The 26,368-nt window shown below is 40.8% G+C and overlaps 1 protein-coding gene and 1 long non-coding RNA gene across 4 annotated transcripts in view; one reads left to right on the top strand and one right to left on the bottom strand.

Annotated features, from left to right (window-relative positions):
* Window positions 1-26,368, bottom strand: part of TASP1 (taspase 1) — a 315,899-nt gene that overhangs the window by 9,431 nt on the left and 280,100 nt on the right. The gene's annotated exons all lie outside the window — the stretch shown is intronic.
* On the top strand, window positions 938-19,629 carry LOC140618062 (uncharacterized). 2 transcript variants are annotated; one of them, XR_012018236.1, is made up of 3 exons: window positions 938-1,138; window positions 5,835-6,072; window positions 18,703-19,629. It is a non-coding gene; the product is annotated as an uncharacterized lncRNA (long non-coding RNA). The 2 variants fall into 2 exon arrangements; XR_012018235.1 differs by lacking the exon at window positions 18,703-19,629 and adding an exon at window positions 15,767-16,137.

The following is a 26,368-nucleotide window of genomic DNA, read 5'->3' as shown; positions in this document are numbered from 1 at the left end:
CCTCATTAAAATTGGGTTGTTTGTTTTGCTTCTGTTGAGTTTTGAAAGATACAGGTAGGATACAGGTTGTCAGATATACGTGTTTTAGATATTTTCTTTCAGACTACAGTTTTTTTCTACATTCATCTATTTTACTTTTGGTGTCATGTCTAAAATGTCTTTGTGAAACCCCAGATCAGGGAGATTTTTCTTTTTTAAATATTTATGTAGTTTTACATTTTATATTTAGGGCTGTGATTCCCTTTGAGTTAATATTTGTATAATGAGTGAGGCTGAGGTCAAAGTTCACTTTTTTACATAGGATGTCCAATTATTCCAACACTATTTGTTGAAAAAACTATCCTCTCTCCTTTTAATTACCTTTGCACTTTTGTCAATAATACATTGATTTTGCTTGTGTGAATCTTTTTCTGGATGCTCTATTTTGTTTTGCTGATATATAAGTTTATCCCTTCCCCAATACTTCATTGTCTTAATTACCGTAGCTTTAAGGCAAGTCTTTAAATCAGAATGAGTTCACCAACTTTATTCTTTTTCAAAATTGTTTGGCTTATCCCAATTCCTTAAATTTTCCATATAAATTTTGGAAACATCTTGTTCTTATCTACAAAAAATCCTGATGGCATTTTGAGTGAAATGACCTCAAATCCATAGGCCAATGTGGGTAGATTAGACATTTTACTATGTTTAATTGCAGAGTAAATTGCAATCCATAAACATGCTATGTTTCCCCTAAATAATAGGACATCTTTGATTTCTTTCATAATATTTTGAAGTCTTAAGCACAGAGAGTCTGCACATACTTTTAGATTTATAAATGAGTGTTTCATTTTTAACAATAGCTTATGTCATAACATAGCTTATGTCATAATAGCTTATGTTAATGAGTGTTATGATCTGAATTGTATACTCCCATCCCCAATATTCATGTGTTGAAGTCCTAACCCCCAGTACTTCAGAACATGACTATATTTAGAGATAGAATCTTTAAAGAGATAATGAAGTTAAAATGAGGTCATGAGGGTGAGCCTTAATCCAAAATGACTCTGTCCTTATAGGAAGAAGAGAATAGGACACAGACATGCACAGAGAGAAGACAATGTGAGGACACAGAGAAGATGACCATCCACATGCCAAGGTGAGAAGCCTCACAAGAAACCTACCTTGCCAAAACCTTCATCTCAGACTTCTGGCCTCCAGAATTGTGAAAAAAATGTTCTGTTGTTTAAACCATGGGGTCTGTGGTACTTTGTTATGGAAGCCCTAGCAAAGTAATACAATAATCATACCTTTAAAAAATTTCAGTTTCCATTATCCATTGCTAGGATATAGAAAAACAACTGATTTTGTGATTACCTCATATCCTGTAACCTTGTTAAACTCACTATTAGTTCTGTGACTTTTTTCTTAGAAATTCCTCAAGATTTTATACATAGACAATTGTGTCACTTGCAAACAGGGACAGTTTTAATTTTTTCCTCTCCATTCAGAATGCCTCTTATTTCCTGTTCTTGCTACTGTAATGGCTAGGACTTCCAGTATAAAGCAGAATAGAAATAATGAGTAGACATTCTCACCTTGCTTGAGAGAAAGGCATTAAGTATGAAGTTGGTGTGATGATAGGACTTTTGTAAAATATCAGTTTTAGGGGTGCCTGGGTGGCTCAGTTGGTTAAGCATCTGCCTTTGACTCAGATCATGATCTCAGAGTCTTGGGATCTAGCCCTGCAATGGGCTCCCTGCTCAGTGGGTAGCCTACTTCTCTCACTCCCTCTGCCCACCACTCCCCCTGCTTGTGCTCTCATGCTCTCTCTCTCTCTGACAAATAAATAAATAAAATCTTTTTTTAAAATGTTATTAAATTGGGGTTGTTTTATTCCTTATTTGTTGAGAATTTTTATCATGAATCAAGGTTAAATTTTGTCAAATGCTTTTTCTGTATCTACTATATGATCTTCTTTCAACTGTGAATATGCTAGATTACAGTGATTAATTTTTTGAATATTGAATCAGCCTTACATATGCTAGATAAGCCCTATTGGTTTTATACACCGTTAAATTTTATTTTCTAACATTTTGTTGTGGATTTTTGGGCCTGTATTCCTGAGGGATATTGGTCTATAGTTTTCATTTCTTTCAGTGTCATTAATTTTGGTATCAGGATAAATTAGGTGTCATAAAATGAAATTAGAAATGTCACCACTTGGGGTGCCTGGATGGCTCAGTCAGTGAAGCATATGACTTGATTTTGGTTCAGGTCATGATCTCAGGGTCTTGAGATCAAGTTCCACATGGGGTTCTGTACTGAGCATGGAGCCCCCTTAAGATTCTCTCTCTCTCTCTCTCTCTCTCCCTCCCTCCCTCTCCCTCAGCCTCTCCCTTCCTTCCTCTCTGAGAAAGAAAGGGAGGCAGGGGAGAAAGAAATAAAAAAGAAAGGAAGGTTGCCTCTTCCTTTATTTCCTGGAGGAGATTGTATAGAATTAGTAGTAAATCTTTTTAAGATAATTAGTAGAATACGCCAGTGAGAAAATCTAAGCCTAGAATTTTCTTTAGTGGAAGGTTTAAACTATGGATTCAAGTCATTTAATTGTAGGTTTATTCAAGTATCTATTTTATCTTGGGTGAGTTTGGTAATTTGTGAAGCTTTTTCTCCCTTTTGACTTGTCATGGTGTTTTTCTATTTGCTATTTTATGTTGTTCTAAGTAAAAAATATATGTGTGTATATATATGTATATATATAAATAAAATTTAAGTTATTCGAATGAATTTTACCATTCATCCTTAAATTGTATAACACGACTTTTAAATGAAAATATAAGAGGGTTTAACTTGTACAAGGAATCACCACAATTTGTATTTCATCCCTCATACATGCATATATGCGTTTTGTTCTTACCAGACCAGTGAAAATCCTGTACAAGGATAACTCAGGTGTTTTTGTTTGTTTGTTTGTTTGTTTGTTGTTGTTTTTTAAGATTTCATTTATTTATTTATTCATACCTTTATTATTATTTATTCATACCATATTCATGACAGACACAGAGAGAGAAAGAGAGGCAGGGACACAGGCAGAGGGAGAAGCAGACTCCATGCAGGGAACCTGACATGGGACTCGATCCCGAGTCTCTAGGATCACACCAGGCTGATGACGGCGCTAAACTGCTAAGCCACCGGGGCTGCCCTCAAGTGTTTTATCTTACTTCTTCACACACATTCTACCGAGTCTCTGTTTTGGGCTTATTGATGAGTTAAGAAGGACTGAAAGGAAAGAAGCAATTCATTGTCCTATTTTTCTTTCCTTCTGTATCATTACCAGCACACAAGGTTGGCTAATATATGATAAAGCTACTTGATCGCTCATGTTTCTTACAATGCCCTTTTCTTCTTTCTGCATTTAAAGCAAGTCTGGTTTGAACAGAAAATGTGGCCTCCTAGGGCTATCAATACTATAGATTGCTTTGCATGTTGTACACATACATGCTTTGAATTGTGCTGGGTTCCCATGCATCACTGGTCTACCGGAGTTCTATGCTTATGGGCCACTACAAACACTAATTGCAAATAGGCACCAAAGAACAGCAGATCCATATATTGTATATATCTCTTGAGCTCATATACATGCTCCATTGCCCTGTCAGATTCACATATGCAACATAAGATAAAATTATTAAGAATGTCAAGATGGCAACAGCAGAGCATTCAACCAAGCATGGGGCCCTACTGAGCACAGGCCCTTGCCACTGCCCAACTCACATATCCATGAAGCTGGCCTGGCATGTATGTGTAGAAATCACCAATATGGTGATTCTCCATTTTTAAGTTTGTTTTATTGTTCTACCCACACTTGACTTCCTGGGAAACCCACAGAATCCAGTGTGACATTTTGAGATCATTAACCACTTGACAGGGGAGGAGAGAGAAATTTAAAGCAAATGTGTCAGGAGTCACACCTAATCAAAGATCAATCTAAAGCAAAGTTAAAAGCACCTTGCAATTACAACATGAGTCAATAACAAGATAAGGTTTGATCTCAAATATTACAGGAACAGGTCAATTATGTCAAAGAACACCCTGCTGCTCCCCAAAACATACTGAAGGAAAAATATTCACATTTTTTCCTACCTGCCTTCCTTTAAAAAGACCTAGTTGATGTTCCATATAGGTAAGCTATAATGTTCAAACTTAAACATGTTAGTGGTACAATAGGATTGTGGTCCATGTGAAAAATAACACCACACTGTTCTATCACCAAAAAATAAATTTTATGATAAATTAAAGGTATTATTTCTTTTTATATATCATACAAATTTATTTCTTGTTTCATTTTTATTATTTTTATAGCCATTTACTGAGGGGAAAAAAGCCAATCTCAAAACATCACATACTCTATAATTTCATTATATGGCACTCTTTTTTGCTTTTTTCCTTCTTTTTCTTTTTTCTTTTTGTTATTTTTGAAGTCTTTTTAAAATGCATCACACATTTGCCTTCTTCTTAAATGAAGTATACAGATTCCTGTTTGTCCTATCTTTGAGGACTACAGATTATGATGTCAAACCTCAATTACTATACTTTCAGTTGGATTTAACACACATTTATTCAGGAACATTTACTGGAAGGCATTATGTTAAGAGTAATGGCTGCCTTAGTCAGTTCAGGCTGCTATAACAAATGCAAAATAGTCTAAGTTATAAATATCAGGTGTTTATTTCTCACAGTTCTAGAGGCTGGAAGTCCCAGGTCAGGGGCCAGCATGGTTCAGTTTTTGTTGAAGACTCTCTTCCTGGGTTGCAGACTACCCAACTTCTTGTATTTTCTCATGGCAGAAAGAGGGCTAGCTCCCTCCTGGCCTCTTCTTACAAGAGCTCTCATCCCATTCACACTTGCTCCACCATCGTGACTTAATTACCTACCAAGGCCGTGCCTCCAAATATCATTGGGAATAAGGTTTCAACACATGATCTGGGAGGGATACATTCGGTCCATTACAATGGCCCCAGCTGTTTGGTGCATGTGATCCAACAGGAGAAGTAAGGCAAATGTGTAAGTTCAAAACTCCTTGCCAAACACGACAAGTCCTGTTATACAAATCTACACAAGTATTATGGAGACAAAGAAGAGCAAGGATGGAGAATACATGAGAATTCAAATGGGTCTTGAAGGGTGACTTGTGATTGCAAGAAAGGATGTACCAGGCTAAGAAATTCATACCTCTTAAGTGGAAATTCATAGTGAGATAGAGTAAGGTGTTGTGCTGGCACCACAGGTCAAATGTCTGGAAATAGATGGAACAGTGAGAGAACATTACACTTGTATCTACAGACAATGGGGAGCCATAGAAGGTTTTGTAATAGGAAGATGGCATCAGCATTACACGTTAATTGCAGCAAAGCATTTTGAAAAGTGTAAGACTGTTTGTACCTATATAAACTGTTCTACTGTTGTGCATTCTTTTAACTTGTTATTGTAAGTTTTCTGCCACCTTTTGGTCTGCCAGCTATTCTTGATACTATCAACATATATGACTCTGGCCATATTCATATCTAACTTCCTACTAAAACTCTGCCTCTAACCTACTACAAGCTAGAATACTAAATAACCAGGATTATTTGGATTGTATTTAAAGAATATACATAGGTTATGAGATATAGACTAAAACTTACTATTTCTCTAGGCTGTTTATGGTTTACTTCCTAAACAGAAGGGATTTGCCTAAAAGAGAAGTGCATGGGTTTGGACCCCAATAAAAATCAAGGTTTCTAGAGGAAACTTCTGGTTAATAATACTGGACCATGACTATCTTTTCTTCCCACCCAAATTTCATTAAAATACAGCCAAGGAATTTTTTAAAACAAATTAAGCAGCAAGGCCAAAGAGAATGAGAGACAATTTGCCATAAATGCTTTCAACAAATTTTTGGAAGGTGAGAAATGAATGGAAGAATGGTAATTACCTTGGCAAATGAAGAAAGGAGAAAGCCAATTGCTTGCAGACAAGTGGGGACAGAGCTGCTTCACCCTGAAGAAACTGAGTTGCTCAGTGTTAATAAGCAACGAAAATTCCAAAAGAAAGGTAAGAGTAAATTCTCTTGTGAAAAAGAGTGTTTGCTGGAAGTTTGCCTGTTGTGTGGTTGGGCCCTTCAGGTTTCCTCTCCCCTGTGTACCTTCAGGCAATAGCCCTTCCTTAACTTCCTGGAAGAAAGCTGGTGGTTGATACTTCAAAGTAACTGGACTTGGGGTGTGGGTGAAGAAAGGTCTACATGTGGATCCCCCAATCATCCTTCCCCGTGATGTTTCTAGAACTACTCTCACCTACACATGCATGCAGACACACACAAACATACATGCTGGCAGATTTAGGTTCCCGTCTAAACAGTTCAGAGAAAAGACCTTCAAATAGTAACATTTGGGAGTTCCTCAATGAATTGGCGGTTTGTTCCCTGACCACCCTAGAACAAAGTTTCCCGACCCATGGTCTTAGTGCCTCCAGTCATAGTGCCTCACTTTTAAATAGACTAAGAGGTTTTCTTCCCTCCTGGCACCAAATACACAGTGTCTTTCCCAACACATTTCTCCAACACTCTGACACTGACTGGGTGTCCATCCAATAATTCAATCCAGCTCTGACACTGTCTACTAGAGTTAGTGTCAGATCCTACACGTTAAAGGATTTGGACCCATAAGACTCTCCCACTTTGGGTGCTAATCACAAGTCTCAGGCCATCTGTACTTCCAACACACCAGCTATAAATTGGGGATTCCCTCGATCCTCTCCTTAGGTTTAATAATTTGCTGGAACAACTCAAGGAACTCAGGAAAGCTTTACTTACTATTACCAATTTACTAAAGAGGATACAATTCAGGAATAGCCAAATGGAAGAGATGCATGGGGCAAGGTGTGGTGGGAGGGTCACAAAGCTTGCATGCCCCCTCCAGGCATCACCTTTCTAGCACCTTCATGTGTTCACCTACCCAGAAGCTCCCTGAGCCCTGCATTTTAGGGGGTTTTATGGAATTTTCATTACATAGACACAAACAATGATATCATTGGCCATTGGTAATTCAACTCTATCTCCAGCCCCTCATCTCTCCCCAGAGGTCAGGAGGTTGAACTGAGGGTCCTAACCTTCTAATCATGGATGGATTTTTCTGGAGACCAGCTACCATCCTGAATTCATCTAGGAGCCCCTCAGCCAAAGGTCATCTCATTAGTATACCAAAGACATTCTTCTCCATCAGGAGATTTCAAGGGTTTCAGGAGTTCTGTGCCAGGAAACTGGAACAAAGGCCAAATATTTTTTATTTCACATAAACATATCACCAAACATAATGACAAGTCCCCAACATGAAAGAATAGGACAAAGATCAAAGGGGGAGGAGGAACAGAATTAATTTAAGTAGGAATGAATAGAAGGATTGGAAATATTATTATTCTCAAATGTATGAGAAAAGATACTGCATCCAAATAAGAAGAGTTTGCTATGAAAAATGAATAATTAAAAAGGAAAAAAGCTCTTGAAAATGAAGAACAGGATTGCAGAAGTTTTATTAACTTCACTGACATTTGACAAAGTTGAGGCAAAGATCAAGGAGCTAGAAACTAGGAGAAGAAAGGAAAGCAAATTAGGAGACCTATCCAACATCTCCCATCAGGGGTTGCAAGGAGACAGAACAGAAGAAAAATAAAGGAGAGAGATCACCAAGGATACAACGCAAGACAATTTCCCGGAAAAGAAAGACGTTGGTTTCCAAACTGAAAGGGTCCTCTGAGGGCTCTAGACAGTACATGAAGAAAAATTCACCTGAAGGTGCAGAAGACAAAGCATTAAAGAGGAGACCCTAAAAGCTTCCGAGAATTAGAAACAGATTCCATAGAAAAAAATGGGAATCAAAAAGTCATCGGGAAAGAAGACTCCAGCAATGAGATTTCAGATGGCCAGTGAGTCATGCTATGCTTTGGAAACAGTGAAAGAAAATAAACTTCAACCAGGGCCAGGGAAGTCACAGAGGATCCCAAACTCAGAAGGGAGCTTCGTGCTTGGGTTTACTGCTGTGGTCCCCATTTTTAACACCTAAATAATTTTATCTTTGAGTTTGCGTATTGGGAGTGAAGTGCCAGAGGACAGTGGTGCATGCACAGTGCTGCCTCCCGTCACCCCCTCACCGCTCTGGCATGGTTCTTGGCCTTCTGTCCCCTGACCCCCACTGAGAGGCTACCATGGCCTCTGCCCCCAGTGGGCCTGGTGCAGGTACGGGGACAAGTGGCATTGGTCACGCACACCCCACACACCTGGTGGCCGGGCTGGGCTCTGGGTGCTTGTGAAGCTCTGCACCCACCCTGCCAGTGTCCCCATGCCTGAGGGAGTACATTAAAATAGCAAAGAAAAAATACCATGAGAGGTTGATAGAAAGAGAGAGGTCACAAAAGAAAGGGAAAGGGATTTTTTTCTGCTCTTTGGTTTTGTTTTGTTTTTTTTTTAATTTTTATTTATTTATGATAGTCACAGAGAGAGAGAGAGAGAGGCAGAGACATAGGCAGAGGGAGAAGCAGTCTCCATGCTCCGGGAGCCCGACGTGGGATTCGATCCCAGGTCTCCAGGATCGCGCCCTGGGCCAAAGGCAGGCGCTAAACCACTGCGCCACCCAGGGATCCCTTTTTCTGCTCTTTGAGAAAAAAGGCCCCACATTTTCAGTTTGTGCTGAGACCCACGAACTTTGCAGCCATCCCTGGTTTCAATTTAGAGACTGTCTGAGAAGCGACAACCTTTTTTGTACCTCCAAAGCTCAACTGTGAATATCACCAGAGATAAAAAGAGCAAGTACTCCTAATATTGGCTGATTTTATAATGAAGTCAGGATCGTTCCAATGCGGACCCCGGATCCCATAGTTGGAAATTCCTAGTTCCAATGTGTCTTTTCCGAGCCACACCCTGACTACTGGATTAGGGGGCCACCAAGCAGGCACTGGATTCACATCCACACAGCCACAATTTCATACCCAAAAGGACAGTTTCAGACAGAACTAGGTGCTACCTAGGAAACGCTCAAGTGGGTTTAGGGGTTTAGTGAGGTTTTTGCCATATGAATGCCGGCAATCTGTTTTAGGGGAGTTTCTGGGGGTCTTCTAAGTTCAATTAAGGCAAAACCATCTCAAGGAGGATGTGAAAATGGCTATTGGGAATGAGGAGGGTTTCCTTCCCTGGGAAATCTGAAGAGGAAAAGAGATTGCTGCTCATCTGGACTGGCGTAGTTTAGGCCAGAGGCAAAGGTGGGGAAACTCAAGCTCTCTAGCCCCACCCCCAACCTCCTGAGTGTCTGATTTTCATTTTTTTAGACACCAAGGTCATTGCCAGTTGTGAGAATAGCCAAGTCTAGACCTTGCTTTTTGAAGTCAGTACTGCTACTTGCTTCACACAGGTCCACATTCTCAAAGCCCTTAATTCTCCCCCAGTTCCCCCCTTGCTGTCACCCCCAGAACCTCAGACCTCACTGGATTTGGTGACCTGACAACTGCCCTTTACATAGGGATTTGTATCATAAATTGCCACTAAGAGGCCTCTGATACACGTCTTCCTCCCAAATTTATGCTGTCGTGGTTTTCAGACAGAAACTGGTGTGTACAATGTGCCAGGCTTGCGGTTCATCAGACAGGTTCTATTAGCTTGGTCGCCAGGTGGTAACCATATTATTCCATGCTTCTCGGTAACTTTTGTGCAACACAATTACCTTTGACAGTTCTTGAGTGGGACAGCAATTTTCAGCAAATGTTTTCAGTAACCGGAGGCCAGAAGGAAAGGAAACATGAGTGCTTCAGTTAAGCTTTGAGTGTGGCTCTGACAGCTCTTCAGCACCTCTCTGGTGTTATAAATAGGAATTCTGTGGAAATTCGGGCACATGGAACTTAGCAGAAGGGAGCTAAGCAAGGCCAGTGGTTTCCACTGTATTTAAGAAAGAATTTGCCCTTACACAGGATAATAAGTTCTACAGTGATGAGTTTCTTCCAAGTGCGAGAATACAAGTATAATTTTCCTTTTGATGGGGTCTCATGCGAGGGATGTTCAGTCCTCCTTCGTGCTGATTCCATACTACAGAGAATGTGGCATTCACTTCTTGGACTTGCCTGGATTTATAGTGGCCTCAGCACTCCTCAGAGTTATCTAAGGAAGATGTAGGTCAATTCACCCTTCTCGACTAGTTTCCATTTTCAGGGGAAAAATAAATACTGAGTCATCACAGGTGAGCTGTTCAAAATCTGGCCTTATAGAGTTAGAATATGAAAGTCAATCACTTCTCTGCTAGCACCACCAACACGCTCACACACTCACACACACACACACACACACACACATACATACACACGTGCATCAGGGACTTTCTAAGAAAATACAAAACAAAGTACCTGGCGGTCTCTAGTCATACATCATAGGAAAAGAAAAGAACCTTTAGGTCCCCAAACCATTATGTGTTAAAAGGACTGATCACACAATTGATAAATCTGCAGAGTTCAGGGCTGTTGGAGTTGAACATGGAGGTCACGTGGCCACGACCACATCCCAAAGAACATACTATGATTCACGTCCTACTGGTCTGATGCAGAGCAAAACTTTCCTTTGACACACCCAAGAGAAGAGCCTACCCTTTGCTCCAATTTCATTAGGAATGTCTTACAGGCAAGCTTTCTTTTGATCTCCAGTAACTAGACATATGATATCATTAGCCGTAAATCAAGCCACATTTCCCCCCTTTCCCTAAAACTGGTCTTAGCGGCCAGGACAACACCAGCTAATCTGTAACATGTTGCAGATTGCAACATCTCCTGGTGCCGTCATTTGTCACCTTCTTTATTTACTTACCAGCCACTTGGTCAATAATAGTTGGTGATTTTTCTCCTAGACTCAGAGACCAGAATTCTGATTTTAAACTTGGCCTGCATACCTCATTCCTACCAAAGTGCGATGCTTTACTGTTACCCATTTTGAACTAGTTTTCATGTATCCCAGGACTTCATTCTTATATGTGATCTTTTGGTAAAGAACAACAGTGTCAAAAGTAATCTGCAGAGTATGATATAGAATAACTCTCCAAAATAACTTTGTTTCCCCAAAGTCATGAGTGGCAGCTTGTCAACCTTTTACAAATGTTGAACATTAATCTTCTGCTTAGTTTGGGAGACTAGAGAAGGAGACACCACAACCAGGTAACACATGTGAAATCGAGCCATTCTTGAATCATGCTCAATATGAAAACAGTAGGCCGAGGTCTTTTATTTGATCATTTTTTTAAAAATTTTTTTTAAAGATTTTATTTATTTATTCATGAGAGACACACAGAGAGAGAGAGAGAGAGAGGCAGAGACACAGACAGAGGGAGAAGCAGACTCCATGCAGGGAGCCTGATGTGGGACTTGATCCCAGGTCTCCAGGATCACACCCTGGGCCAAGGGCAGGCACTAAACCACTGAGCCACCCAGGGATTCCCCTGATCAGTTTTTTAAATAGAATTTAATCAATGTCTTTCTTATTATAAAAACACAAAATGTGTCTGTTACCAAACAAACTATCAGGAAGAACAAGCAAGCAAAAAGTGAAAAAGGAAAGAAGAAGAAAGAAAGGCAAGGCAAGGCAAGGCAAGGAAAGGCAAGGAAAGGAAAGGAAGGGATTCAAATTTTCCCTGTAGCATGACTTTTGGTTAGTTAGATCAAGACATTCTCAAGTATTTCCTCACTGGGCTATCTCTGTTATAGAGTCTGACAAAGCCCCTCAAGCACCTTAAGTGCTCATATTTGAACTTTGTCTGCAAAATTGGGGTTGGTGATAAATCAAAGGACATGGTGTGTTTATGGGGAGGTTGAACAAAGAGGCATGACAACCCCCTCCTCTGAAGTCCCTTTCACCTTCTCCCCACCCTTCTCCTGATGATGGGCTGAGTTGGCCTACCAGTTAGCTTTTGCTGCATAACAAATCACTCCCAAAACATGTGGTTTAAAACAATCACCATTTATTATTTTTCAAAATGGTATGGATGTGCTAGGTGGTTCTTTTCCTCTGAGCCGGCCTGGCAAATTCTCTCATGTGTCCATGATCAGATGGGGTGGTGAGGAGAGGGTCAGCTGATGGCTGGCCACTTTACAATGGCCACAATCACATGTCTGGTGGCTGAATGACTGTGGGTCAAGCAATAGGGTGACTAGCCACATGTCTGTCATCCTCCAGCAGGCTAGCTTGGGCTTGTTCACATGGTGGTCATGAGCGTGAGAGAAAATGTGCAGCACTCCTTGAGGTTTGGGCTCAGAACTGGCATGTGCTTTCTTGTGCCACATTCTCTTAGCTAAAGCAAGTCACAAGCCAGCCCAGGTTTAAGAGATGAGGAAACAGACCTTGTCTCTTGATGGGAGGAACTTCAAAGTAAAGGCAAAGTTAGGAAGAATTTGTGGCCTTCCTAGTAATCAATTACAATACCCAACCAGTCTTCTGGAGCCATACACGTGGGCTGGCCTTCCCAAATCCTCACTGCCCAGAAACCCAAAGTTTATTTTTCCAGGGGCGCATGGATTGCAGGTCTGGATGGGTTGTTTGTTTTTGTATTTGTTTTGACTTTAAGCTATTTCCAGGATGTTCCTTCCAGAGCAGAGAAGGCTCTGTTCTGTCTGCCATGTGTATTAAGATGAGCTGTGGCAGAGCATTGTTCTGTGGCAAGAGAACCCGGAACGTGGGACAGAAGCAGCAGAATCTGTGACAGACTGCTGGGGCACTGGAGTGCACCCTTCTAAAATAAGAAGACAGTCTTCCTGCAGTGCTGCCTGGAGCTGCCCGACAGCCAAGATTGTGCAAGTCAAGAGCATGACCAGTGAGTGTTACCCAGCCCTGCCAAGGGTGACAGGGCGAGTTCACCTAACCAGCACATCTGGGACACTCCAGCCTAATGAATTTGTGGAATTCCTGGCCCTCGGTTGACAGTATCTGGCTCACGCTTTCTCCGCTTTCAAATTTGGAGATTGCACAAATGACATGAAAGGTGGCAGAGGGCCTTGGAATGTCCCATTTGATGAAATCACACACGGGGACAAGGAGGGCTCAAATACTCCTGACAGGGCACCCCCTGATGATATGTGCATGTTGGAGAGTGGGTGTCCGCCCAGCTTGGGTCACTTCTGGCCACTTGGGGCTTGGACTAGGAGAAGCTAGAGGACGTGGCTGGCAGAAACGCAGGAAGGAATGTCTCGAGAAGAGTGAAAAATTGCTTTCATGCACTTTGCTGGCAAAGCCTCCGAGGATGGAGCCTCTTCCTGAGGAAATATTGCAACATGCTGAGCTGCTAAAGGGTCAGGGAAGGATCTCAGCCAATGGGGGCAAATGCCCCTTCATTGGCCTCTCTCACCTCCGGCACAGTCCTGCTTGGTGACATTCCCATGCAAGTGGGGAAAGTGAGAAATTCTACTTTCGATCCTTGCCGCCCACACGGAGGTCTAAAATGAGGTCCGGCAGGAGGCCAGTATCAGATATGCCCAGAGGCCCACATGGGGAAGCCAGAACTTCCACCCAAACAAGCTGTGGCCATGCTTATCTACCACTCTCCTGGGAGAGCAGAGGCCCAGCAGTGCCTGAGGGAGGCATAGTTTGGCTCTTGGAAAAAACGGCCCTGTTGGGCTTCATTCCTCAGGGACTTGCTTTCTGGCTCTAGAGACAATGCTAAATTCAGTGTGCACCCACGTGAAAGAGGCTGATTCCAAAAGTCAGAGAGACTCCCCAGACCACACTTGGACCAAGGCACAAACAAAAGAAATCCATCTGCTTTCTTTTAATGTGTTTCTCCCTACTGGACAGGGGCAGCAGAACTGGGCCAAGTGACTGTGGTTCCTACCCTACTTCATTAGCAGGAAAGTCCTCCTAATCTAAAAAGATGACCCAGCTCTGGCTCCTCCAATCAGGCTTCTACTCCCCTCAGGCTTCAGTGAATTGTGCTTCTGCCTCTTTCCCCTTGACATCCTTTTCTTTCACCTGTGATCCCTGTCTGAGAACACCTGCTTGGGTCCCACAGCCAGTAGTTGCAGCCAGCTGGTAGAAAGACAGGTATCAGGGACCCCAACCAACAGAGTCCATTCCTGTAGAATCCAGAGCCTGGGAGGATTCCCAAGCCTAACTGGGCAGGCCTGTTCCCACAGAGCTACCACGACAGCCAGGCCAGCCTAGCCCATGAGCTTCTGCTTGTTTCCATGTGGTTATTCCACTCAGGAATGTTCTCACTTTCAGCCCTTCTGCTTGTAGTTGTTCTACTCCTCCTTTCTCTATTGCTCCAACCCCAGACAGATTCCATGTTACTTAGTTCAGTATTCTCTTTTCTGATAGTCGATGGACTTTTTGGTTGTGGGATACTAGCAAAAATCTCATCCAGAGGGGAGAAGCATGATCTGTGAAGGCCAGAAGTGCCCTTGGTCTTGATCTCCAGGCTCTGGGGGTGTCATATTGTGATTTATAATAAGAAATATATATTTGGAATTTGTCCTCATTTCTAGCACAGAGCTTCCAAAACCCTGAGAATTTCCCAAGTAATGAGTTACCTTTTGTTAAGTTAATGAAGTCACTTTTGCACCCCACCTAAGGATGGGGGCTAGTTGCCAAGAGAACCAAGGGGCAGTTAGACAGCTGGAACTTTCAATTCCACCCCCCCTGACCCATAGGGAAGGGGAGAGGGGCTGGAGGTTCAATCAGTCACCAACGGCTAATGATTTAATCAATCATGACTATTTAATGAAGCTTCCATTAAAAAGCCCCCCAAAAATGAGATTCTGAGTTGGAGATTTGGGAAGAGAGGCACTCTCAGAGAGGCCTTGGAAGCTCCTTGCCTTTTTCCCATGCATTGCCCTACACATCTCTCCCATCTGTTTCTGACTTGCATAAAAATAAAATGGTAATCTAGTGAGTGAAATGTTTTCCTGAGTTCTGTAAACTACTCTAGCAACTCAGTTGAACCCAAGGAGGGAGTCTCATAAATCTCTGATTTATAGACAGTCAGTAGAAATACAGGTAACAACCTGGACTTGTGATTGGTATCTGAAGTTGGGTGAAGTAACAGTGTCAGGGGACTCAGCCTGTGGGAATCTGAAGACATCTCAGAATAGACAGTATCAGACAGAATTGAGTTGAATGGCAGGACATCCAACTGGTGTCAAAGAATTATTTGTTTGTTGAAATGGGGAAAGCCCCCACATATTGGAATTGAAATCAGAATCATGGGGGGGTTGGGGGGTGTGGAGGGGGGCATATCTTGGGATAATCTCAAGTTTACAGTATCTAAAATATTTACACACACACACACACACACACACACACACACACAGACACATACCCCTGCCCAGACTGGATTTTAAAACCCAAAGTTTCCTTCAACAAAACATTTAGAATTAGATTTTTCAGACCCTGATATACAGGTACAATTAATTTAAGTAAATGGAGGCAAAGGGAAGGGGTAGTTGTCTACATAATGGATGGGAAGTTGGAACAGAAGAGATTGGGGAAAGGTCCTTCATAAAGAATCAAAGATTCTCAGAATTCAAGAAAAAGATCTGTCAGTAGAGATCTCTGTGCCCAGGGGAGGTTTTCTGGAGTGAAGTTTTATTCTCTCAGTGATCTCCTTACTACCCTTGGAAATATCTACCTTTCTGGGAAATAAAGGTAAGATTAGACCACAGGGTTGATACTTGGTATGAGAGAGGATGTCCCTTAAGGCCAAGTTCTCCAGCATCCTTTCTTTACCTCTTGTCTTCCTAGGGCCTTGTCTTCTCCATGTGCCCCACACCCCTAGCCCACTATGCTGGTCCCTTTCCATCTGTGCTGGCTCTGTGTTCACCCCACTCCAGGCTCACTCAGGGGCGGACATGATTAATGAGCCATGGCAGGCCCAGGAAACAGCCCCAGCGGCCTCCAAGATTTCTTTGGCTTGAGGCATAGCGGAGGCCCTAAGTCTTCCAGGATTCCACTGTACTGGATTCCATGTAGGGAGGTCAGACCCCACACAGGTAAGCATGTCCAGTCAAACTGCTCCCACCCACTCCTAGTACACCAATACCTCATGCATGTTTATACACATTCACCAGGCTGGACTCCTGGAAACATGAATCTCCCAGATTCTACCTTTGAAAAACTGGTGAAAATTTTAGAATTGTTTCCTTTGCATTTTTTTTTTTTTATTATAAAGACCATATAACCACATTACGGAAAATTAAGAAACCAGAGTGAAAACTTTTGTTTTTATTTCTGTAGAGTCTTTTTATGTTTGCACAGAGGTTTAATTTTTGTTTTTTTAAAGCAGTAAGCAGAACATCAGGAATTTCATTGGCCAACATTTTCTCCACCTCAGCCACATTTCTGAACCAGGAGGCCTTTGGGCCCTGGAATCCACTAATGGTAATGGTGGGGCCCATGGTGCTACTCAAGAGGCAATGTCAAAGGGCTAACACCACACCCATTAGTTCTTCCCCAAAAGAATCTAAGGTGCCCTTGACCTCCACAGAGCACCGATAGAAAAATGAGTCACCTCCCTGAGTTGAATACCCCTATATGTATCCAATATCAGGGCTCTGGCACCACTCCCGGTGGGCCTGGATTTTTCAAGAGGGAGATCTAGCACGTACCTTTCCCCATTGGAGTGACACAAGGCTGGTGCCCCAGAACAGAGTCGTCAGTGTCTCTTGAGGATGGACCTTGGCACTGGATTAAGGGTGGGTGGAACACTGGGCATTTATTAGCAGAGTCAACCCCATCAGTGCCACTGATTCCCTAGACCCAGTGGGTTCTCCTCACTCTGCCAGGGGTTGGTTGGAAGGGGGCAGGTGGGATGTGGAGCAGGACCCCAGGGGACTGACCCCTGCCACTGCCACAATCTCCTCAAAGCCTGGTCGGTCTCTTGCCATGAAAACACTCAGTTCCCTCCCAAACCATAAAAAGCAAATGAAGAGCAGGACTGTTTGGCCAACATACTGCCTAAGAGAAACCTTGGAGGCAGCTCAAGGGCTACTGCCCATTCCACAGGGGCCATGCTTCCAAATGCAAATATTAACCTTGGCGATCTGTCTGTCTCCTGCTTCATGACTTAGATGGTGCCTTCTGGGGTCAGGTTTAAGTTGGGGCAGAGAGAGATGAAGAAAAAAATATGAACTCTCTATGAACAAAGTGAGCTTTTGATTTCTAGACAGTATTTAAATGGTGCTAGTGTTTAAAATCCACCTCGGTTAAAGGCTACTTTTCTAAGGAACTTCTAATGCAGAAGGGTGAGTCCCAGCAGTTCTTCTTTATGGGGTCCTCAGGCTGAGAACACAAAAACAGAAGTATCAGTGCTGAGATTCAAAAGCACTCAAGTGACAACTAATCCTCACAACTCAAGACTGGGAGCCTAGGGAATCAGCTTCATAAAGCCTGAAGACTTGTCCTGCACCATAGAGGTTTATGTTTTATGAGATGGTCAGCAGGTGTGGCCACAAGAGGAGAAAGAGAGGGGTGGGGAAAAACAAAGTTTCTTATACTCACAGATCCTAGAGGCAAGAGGGCACAGTACAATTTGCAGGGCCACGCAGGAAAGACACCAGGGTAATCAGGAGGCAAAAAATGGGAATGAAGGGTGTCTTTTGGCCACAGCCTTTATTGGGGTTTCCTTGGGAAAAGCAAGGCAGGGCAGGGTAAACAGTTTAGGACTGCTAATTTCAAAACTTTCTGCAGGCTCCAGGCTTTAGGAGCAGTCAACAGTTGCCTGGCAATGGCACTGGTGTTAGGATGACTAAGGCAGAAGAATATTGGCTCCTGGGATGCACAGGCCAAGCAGAGTAGGTAGGTAACTCTGGATGGGTTAGTTTGCATATCAAGGACATGTTCCTGGACATATCCTTTGCTATCTCTAAGAATTTCCTAGCTGAGGGAGGGGCCATGAGAAAGAATTTCTTAAGATGGCAAAACATCATAATACGCAGGAAATTGAAAATATTTACAATACACATAGCCTTCTCCAGATGGACCCACAGTCTATGAAAATGCCCGTCACCTCATCATGGCTGCCAAATCCAGAAAACAGCAGTGGTTTTTGTCCACAGCACAGTGTTGAGGGCAGAGGACTACAGTATGCCAAAAGTTAAGTGTCCAAGGAACAAGAGAGAAGAGTCTTCCCAGGGCCCTGGTAGCTGTTGGCTGCTGGGGAGAAGCAAAACCCAGAGCAGGGCTCAAGCTTTGGAACTGGGTGCCCCAGACTTTAGCAGTCTTCTGGGCTCTAGAGGAGCCAGAAAAATATGCAATGCACCTATTAAATTACCCTTTCTTCATTTATGCCCTACTTATTTTAGCTCCTCAAGCTACGTATAATTTGGGACTCCTTTTCAGGAGGCCATTGTAATGCACACCACTAAACCAATGATTCCACGTCTAATAGTCTGCTCATAGGCAACAATCAGTGATGAACTACAGTCTTAATCTCTTAGATGCTTAACTGTGTTCCTACTAGAAGAAATTTGAAAAACTATAGTCAAAAGTGAATTGGTGAAGTATATTATGTACAAGCAAGTAAATATGCAGCCATTTCAAATGATGACTTAAATAATTTAATGTAGGTTGATATGAGAACTGAATAAAGATTATAAAATAGGATGTACTATGTGATACTAAAAAGACCACAAACACAGTATGATACAGCCTTTACGTAAAATGTGTGTGTCTATCTACAGATTCACAGGAAAAAATCTCCATGTGGAGGAGCCCTTCTTGGCATGATGCTCACATTCCTGCCTTGATTCATAATGCAAGAACTCCCTCTCCACTGTGTGGCTTTCTCAGATGACTTTCCCAGCCGTGGGGATGACCGTCCAACCTGGAGAGAGCAGCTTATCTTAACTGGCCATGTCAGCAGTAGTCAGTCAATTAGGGTCATTTCTGTCTCAAAACCTGAAAATAGAACCTCCCCCTTTCCTCTCCAAGACCTGCTCTGGTAGGACCTTAGTCTCTTTTCTTACCTCAGACAGGCCCAACCAGGCCTCTTTTTTCTGCTTCCAGCTTCTCAGTTTACTTTGGATGAATGAAACCAGTCAGGCTCACTTGTGCTTCAGTTGCCTCAAAGTGAATAATTAATAAAACTGATAATTTCTAAGTGTCACCTAGACTTCTGGCAGGGAAGAGGGATGAATGATAGGATTCAGTCAATAAACCCCCCTCTGAACCAAGTATGGCCTAAGACAGTTAGACCTAGGAGACATTTGGCAATGGTCAGGAGTCATTTTTGGTTGCTCCAGCACAGATGGGAAGTAGAAAGGGAATTGCTACTGGCATCTAAGGGGTAGTGGGTAAGAGGCCAGAGATGCCACTAAACACCCTGAAATACACAAGGCAGCCCTCCCTAATAAAGATTCATCTGGCCTAAAATGTCAGTAGTACTCATGTTGAGAAACTTTGGTCTGAAGGATAAATATAGAAGTGCTGACAGCAATTTGTCTTCTACTTTCTTAGTAATAAAGAAAAAAATAAAAGTCACTTTAAAATTGAAGACATGGATTGTTCCACTGAATTTCTTCTTAAAGGGGAATTTTAAGAGTCCCCCTTAAAATTTCTTGCAGAGCTGGTTTGGAGGTCACATATTCTTTCAGTTCCTGCCTGTCTTGGAAGCTCTTTTTCTCTCCTTCCATTTTGAATGAGAACCTTGCTGGATAAAGTATTCTTGGTTGTGTGTTCTTCTCATTTAGGACCCTGGATATATCCTGCCAGCCACCAATAAAAAATAAATGTATTATAAAAATAAATAAATAAATAAAAACGAGGAAAGATAAATACATAAATAAATAAAATAATAAATAAATAAATAAAAATAGAATAAAAACGAGAAAAGAAAAAAATAAAATTGAAGACAAAATGGTGGTACTACAATTAGGATTTGTCAAATGAAGAAGGAGAGAAGGAAGAAAATAACATGGCTTCATAAGAAAGTGTAGCTAAGACTATGAATTTCTTGGGGCAGGGATGTTTATATACTGTACAAATTTGTATTTAGAGCACATGTATCAGTAGGTGGCAGGCACATGGTAGGTGCTGGGAAATTGTAAATACATGGATAGATAGATGAACGGAAGCGTAGATGGATGGATGGGTAGATGGATGGGTGGGTCGATGGCTGGATTGGACCTGCGTCAATATCAAGAACACTGAAATGTCTTATGGTAATTATTTTGCAATATAGACTTGTATCAAATCATCATGTTGTATACCTTAAACAATATTACATGTCAATTCTATCCCAATAAAACTCAGAAAGAATGGGGAAAAAAGATAAAGTGGCTGCAGCTTGTCAAAAGTTCAATGATATACATGTTTTGGTGAGTATTTATTGAAAAAAAAATAAAATCTTGTCTCTACCAACAGCTCCTAGCACTCTTTGGAAGCGCCCCCGCCCCCCCCCCCCACACACACAATGGAAATAGGGCCTAAGAAGTAGAGAGACTGAATTTGATAGAGTCCAATCATAGCTGTGCATTACTAGAAAAGAAATTTAGTAAGTCAGCTCATCCATAGGGACCTAATAAATTTCATGTTGGCTTATTTTTTTCTCTTTTCACTCAAATGATGTGAATTTTTAGCTACTGATACTGCTGTATGGGTGGTGTAGTGCATACCAGAAAGCATGTAGTTCTGTTTCCATAGGTTTATTGTGGCTGGTCAGTCCTAATTAAATGACTCCTTTTGTCTTGTGTTTAGGGCTTCTGGACATGGCTCCTGAGCTTTATTTTTGGCTCTGAGCACCGATGTTGCTTCCTGTTTTGTTGCCAGATTAATGACCTACAGCATGTGAGCTAAGGCAGCCCAAAAGGAATATTTCTCTTAACTTCCTTCTTATTCCTTGGGATAATTCTGGATCCACAACAGATCAAGTGCATCATTCCAGAGCCAGCAACACTGACGTGCAAAATACCCATGGCCTGCCACCTCCTGCCAGTTGGTATTTTTGACAGTCCTTAATTAGCACGGTACAGTTAACTTCAGCCTGTCATTTGTGTGGGCTAAGCTGTTTGAAAAATCCTGGGGTCAGCAGGGGTCAGCCAGTGGTGGGTGGACCATTTTCCTATAAACAAATGATGGAACTCTATGTCTGGAAGATGCCAGCCGTGGTTTAGTGCCAGAGACCTTTCAAGGGACTAGTGCTAAAGATGCTACATTTACCCCAAGTAACTATATGGAATAACTTATCTGAGGGGGTCGCTGGGTATGAAGTTATATATCCTTGAGAACATCTAGGAAAGTTTGTTTTGGTTTTAATAATTAATGTTTCACAAAGACTATGTCACCAAAGCCACTCTTACCATGAGATCATTTCATTGAGATAATATTTATTCTTAAGATTAGGGGTATGAGATAGAAAGCATGCAGATAATCTAAAAGTAATTTCAATAAAAAAAGATAGAAAAGAAAAAGAAAGGAATCAGAGAATGCCTGGGTGTCTCAGTGGTTAAGAGTCTGCCTTCAGCCCAGGGGGTGATCCTGGAGTCCTGGGATCAAGTCCCACATCAGGCTCCCTGCATGGAGCCTGCTTCTCTGTCTATGTCTCTGCCTCTCTCTCTCTCTCTTTCTCTCTCTCTCTCTCTGTCTCTCATGAATAAATAAATAAAATCTTAAAAAAAAAAAGAAAAAGGGATCAAAAAACCCAGCTTTGTTTTACATGACTTGAAAGTTTTAGCTGATCCCTCAGAAGATTCTTGCCAAAACCCTCATATTTAAAAGAAGATTCTGCTCATTCACATGTAATATGTTAGTATGTATTGAAATTTGCAAAGAATCTACAAAAAATATCTAGAACTAATAAATGAGCTTATCAAGTCACAGGATACAAGGTCAACATTTAAAAACAATCAATCAGGGGGGCCTGGCTGGGTCAGTTGGTAGAACATGTAACTCTTGATCTTGGAGTCATAAGTTTGAGCCCCATATTAGGGGTAGAGTTTACTTAAAAAAAATTATATAACAAAATTTTAAAAAGAAAGAAAAAAACCCCAATCATACTACTTTATACTAGTAATCAACAATTAGAAATCAAAAAATAAGATTTACAGTAGTTCCAAAATTACAAAATTATGTAGAAATCTAAAAAATATGTGCAGTGAAAAAAATATGTGCAGTGAAAGAAATCAATGAAAATCTAAATGCGTAGAAAGATACACCACAGGGGCATCTGGGTGGCTGTCGGTTAAGCATCTGACTTCAGCTGAGGTCATAATATCAGGATCCTGGGATCGAGCCCTGCATCAAGCTCTCTGCTCAGTGCTTGTTCCTCTCCTCCTGCCCCTCCCCCTACCAGCTCAAATAAATAAATAAAACCTTAAAAAAAAAAAAGATACACCACATCCATTAGTGGGAAGATTCAACATAGTCAAGATGTTAATTTTTGACCCAAATGATCTAAGGATTTGACTAAATTCCAATCCCAATACCAGTAGGATTTTTTGGGGGGGATAAAATAACACTGGCTCTAAAATCCATATGGAGTGGAAGGGGAGGAGGGCGGGGGGTGGGGGTGAATGAGTGATGGGCACTGAGGGGGCACTTGACGGGATGAGCACTGGGTGTTATTCTGTATGTTGGCAAATTGAACACCAATAAAAAATAAATTTATAATTAAAAAAAAAAGAACGCAGCTAGTTGAAAAAAATAAAATAAAATCCATTTGGAAAAAAAAGCAACTAGAGCAGCCAAAACAATTTTGAAGAAGAAGAATAAATTTGGACAAATCATGCTATCTAAATTTAAGATTTATTATAAAGCAATAGTAATCAGAACCATAAAAATTTTAAATTTTTGTTCCATAAAAGACACTATTAAAAGAAAGAAAATAAAACAAGGGTACAGACTGGAAGAAATATTTGCAAATCATGTGTCTGACAAAGAAATTATAACCTGAATATATAAATAACTCTTAAAAGAAAGAAAGTAAAACAAGGGTACAGACTGGAAGAAATATTTGCAAATCATGTGTCTGACAAAGAAATTATAACCTGAATATATAAATAACTCTCAAAACTCAACAATATGAAAGCAAACAATCTAATTTTAAAATAGGCAAAAGATTTGAATAGGCCTCTCTCCAAAGAAAATATAAAGACAGTAAATAAGCAAAACAGAATAAGGCATTGAGGAACTGCAAATTAATACAAGATACTACCGTATAATGGCAAAAAAAAAAAAAAAAAAGACAATACCAGGGTTAACAACGATACAGAGATAGTGGAAGTCTCACACACCTGCTGTTGGGAATGCAATTTAGTATGGCCACTCTGGAAAAGTTTGCTTGTAAAATTAAGCATATACCTACCATATGACCCAACAACCCTACTCCTGGATATTTATCTTAAAGAAATAAATATCTATATTCACACAGAAACCTGATCACAAATGTTTCAGCAGCTTTACTCATAAACTCCAAAAATGGAAACAACCAAGATGTCCTTCAGTGAGTAAGTTGATTAACAAATTGTGAAACCACCATATAATGGAATATTATTCAGATCTGAAGACTTGGGTCCATGCAACAAATTGGATATATCTTAAAGGCACTAACCTGTGTGGGAGAAGCTAGCCTCAAAAGGTTACATATTGGGGCACCTGGATAGCTCAGTTGGTTAAGCATCCAATTTTTGATCTCAGCTCATGATTCCAAGCTTGATTTTGGAATCATAAGTTCAAGTCCTGTGTTGGGCTCCACATTGGGCAAAGGGCCTACTTAAAAAAAAAAAAATTACATATTATTTGATTGTATCTACACGACATCCTTGAAATGGTAAAACTATAGGAAGTGACAATAGATTAGTAATTACTTGGGGTGGTAAGAGAGTTGCCTCTAAAAGAGTACCATGAAGGAATTTGGGGAATTATGGAACTGTTCTGCATCATGATTGTGGTGGTGGTTACTTTTATCTTAAGATTTTTTAAAATTTAAAAGTAGGCTTTGTACAAATATGTAATGGTCATGTTATACACCTGAAACTAATATAATGTTATATATCCATTAAATCTCAGTGAAAAAGGATAGGTTTTGTGTAACCACAGGACAGTGCTATCTAAGAGAATTTTTGGTAATAAAAAGGTTCTATATCTTGAGGGGTGCCTGGGTTAAGCATCTGCTTTTGGCTCAGATCATGATCCCAGGGTCCTGGAATTGAGCCCCACGTTAGGCTCCCTGCTCAGCGGGGAGTCTGCTTCTCCCTGCTCTGCTACTCTGCCTGCTTCTCTCCATTCTCCCTCTGCCTGCTACTCCCTCTGCTTGTGCTCTCTCTCTCTTTACTTTATAAGTAAATAAATAAAATCTTTAAGAAAAATTTTCTATATCTTGATATGCCATACTGTAGTCACTTGTCACATGACATCGGAAGGCACTTGAAATGTGGTTATTTTGAGACCCTGAATTTATTTAATTTAACTAGTTTAATTATTTAATTATTTTATTGAACAGTCACATGCAACTTAGTAGCTATTGCATTGGACAGTGCAATTACAGAACACTTGAATTGCTGTGTTGGATTCCAGAGTTTATCTAACTTGTATAGATGAAGAAAATGCAGGAATATCTACATTGATAAGAAATCCAAAATTTATCACACGTACACTCATTAAGAATGCATTAAACATTTTATAATGTGGCTAAGGATTCTGGAGATTTGGGTTAAAATAAATTCACATTCACTCAGGATACTACATCCAATGAAGTGATGGGCATGTGGGCTGGGTGGGGTTAGAGGGGTGGAGCAGGAGACACATCAGTGCTTCCTGTGTGACAGCAGAAAATCAGTCTATATCCTTTTTTAATTGTCATAAATAATTCAAATGCAAATAATTACTTACTCACTTGACTTGGATTGGCCACAATGAGTAACCATGCTGCCTCTTGGACTCAGACACTGTATAGCCATCAAACCAATGTTTTAATATAACACTTATGATATGTTGGCTAACTGAATTTAAATCAAAAATAAATAATAAATAAAATAATACTTAGGAAAATTCATGGTTCTTTATAACCTAGCCCTTGACCACCTCTTACCACTCTCCAAACACACAGAAAGGGACTTGTGATTTCCCTACCTTACATCTCTGTTCCTTTGCTTTGTCCATCAATTCCACATGGAGTCCCCTTTCTACACTCTTTTAATGTAATAAAAGATACCTTCCTTTTCTTTATTACAGTGTCTCCCAAACATCCATCATTTGAGTACTGCTTTCTTGAGATTTTGCCTTGTCTCTATCCTTCCTATACTATTATTGATCTTAATACTTTGAACATGACTCACTCTCATTTACTTAGCTTGCTTTATGTGATCTTATCCATGACACCATGGGTTTGGTGTGCTAATTATATTCTTGCCAGCACATAGTAGAGCAGATAAGGAAAAATTTTAGCCATTCACGCCCTGAAGTCAACTCATGTACCACCAGTGCCACACTCAGCACTTTGGGTAATGTGGCTTTCACAGCAGGCTCAGGCATCCACACCTCCAGGAAGTGGGCTATGCACCCCTAGTGCCCCAGCAGTTAGGCAAGCCTCTGGTAAGAGAATTAGAAGACTCTTCAATGGGGAAATTGACTGACATTTGGGAGTCCTCCCAAAGAGCAACTGGCCTGACTCCACTGTGAAGCCTTTCTTGCATATAAAGCTTCCAATCATGTCTTAAGTACTTCACTAGAAATAGGAACAGAGAGCCAAAGACCACCAAATATTTGAGGAATGTCTCCTAACATAAAAGCCAAAAGCCAAAATGAAGAACTAGGGAGAAAAACACAAAGGTCAAGGAGATAATGTAGAGATCAGAAGAAAACTATAAAAATCCCACTAAAGTTAATATCCTTAGATTGAAAAGAGATATTGCATCCATGAGACAAGAAGAGGAAACTATAAAAAATAATGAAGGAAATAATAAGAACTCTTATATAATTTAAAACAGGGTGGCTAAAATTTTTAAAAATCAAAAGGCTCAGAAAATAAAATTGGTGAAACCTCTCAGGAAGTAGAACAAATAGAAAACTATTTTTCATAAAGATTGATAAGAGTCTTGGGGAATCAATGTAGGAGATCCAATATCCAAATAATAGTTATTCCAAAGACTTAGAGAATGGAGGAGGAAATAAATTATTAAGGAAACAATAAAAGAAAAATTCCATTATTCAAGAGCATGCCGTGAGAATGAAAGGCCAGCTGAGTGACCAGTACTGTGAGACTTGTGGAAATAAAGAGAATATCCTAAAAGCTATCCCAGAGAGAAGAAGAAAAAACATCACTTACAAAGGATTGGAAATGAAACTTGCATTGGGCTAGTCACAGCAATAAGTGTGCTAGAAGACAGTAAGGCAATTGAGTTTCAACCAGGA

Source organism: Canis lupus, chromosome 26 (assembly GCF_048164855.1).
Source record: "Canis lupus baileyi chromosome 26, mCanLup2.hap1, whole genome shotgun sequence".
Classification (NCBI taxonomy): Eukaryota; Metazoa; Chordata; class Mammalia; order Carnivora; family Canidae; genus Canis; species Canis lupus.
Note: the sequence above shows the minus strand (reverse complement) of the source record. Positions and strands in the feature narration are given on the sequence as shown.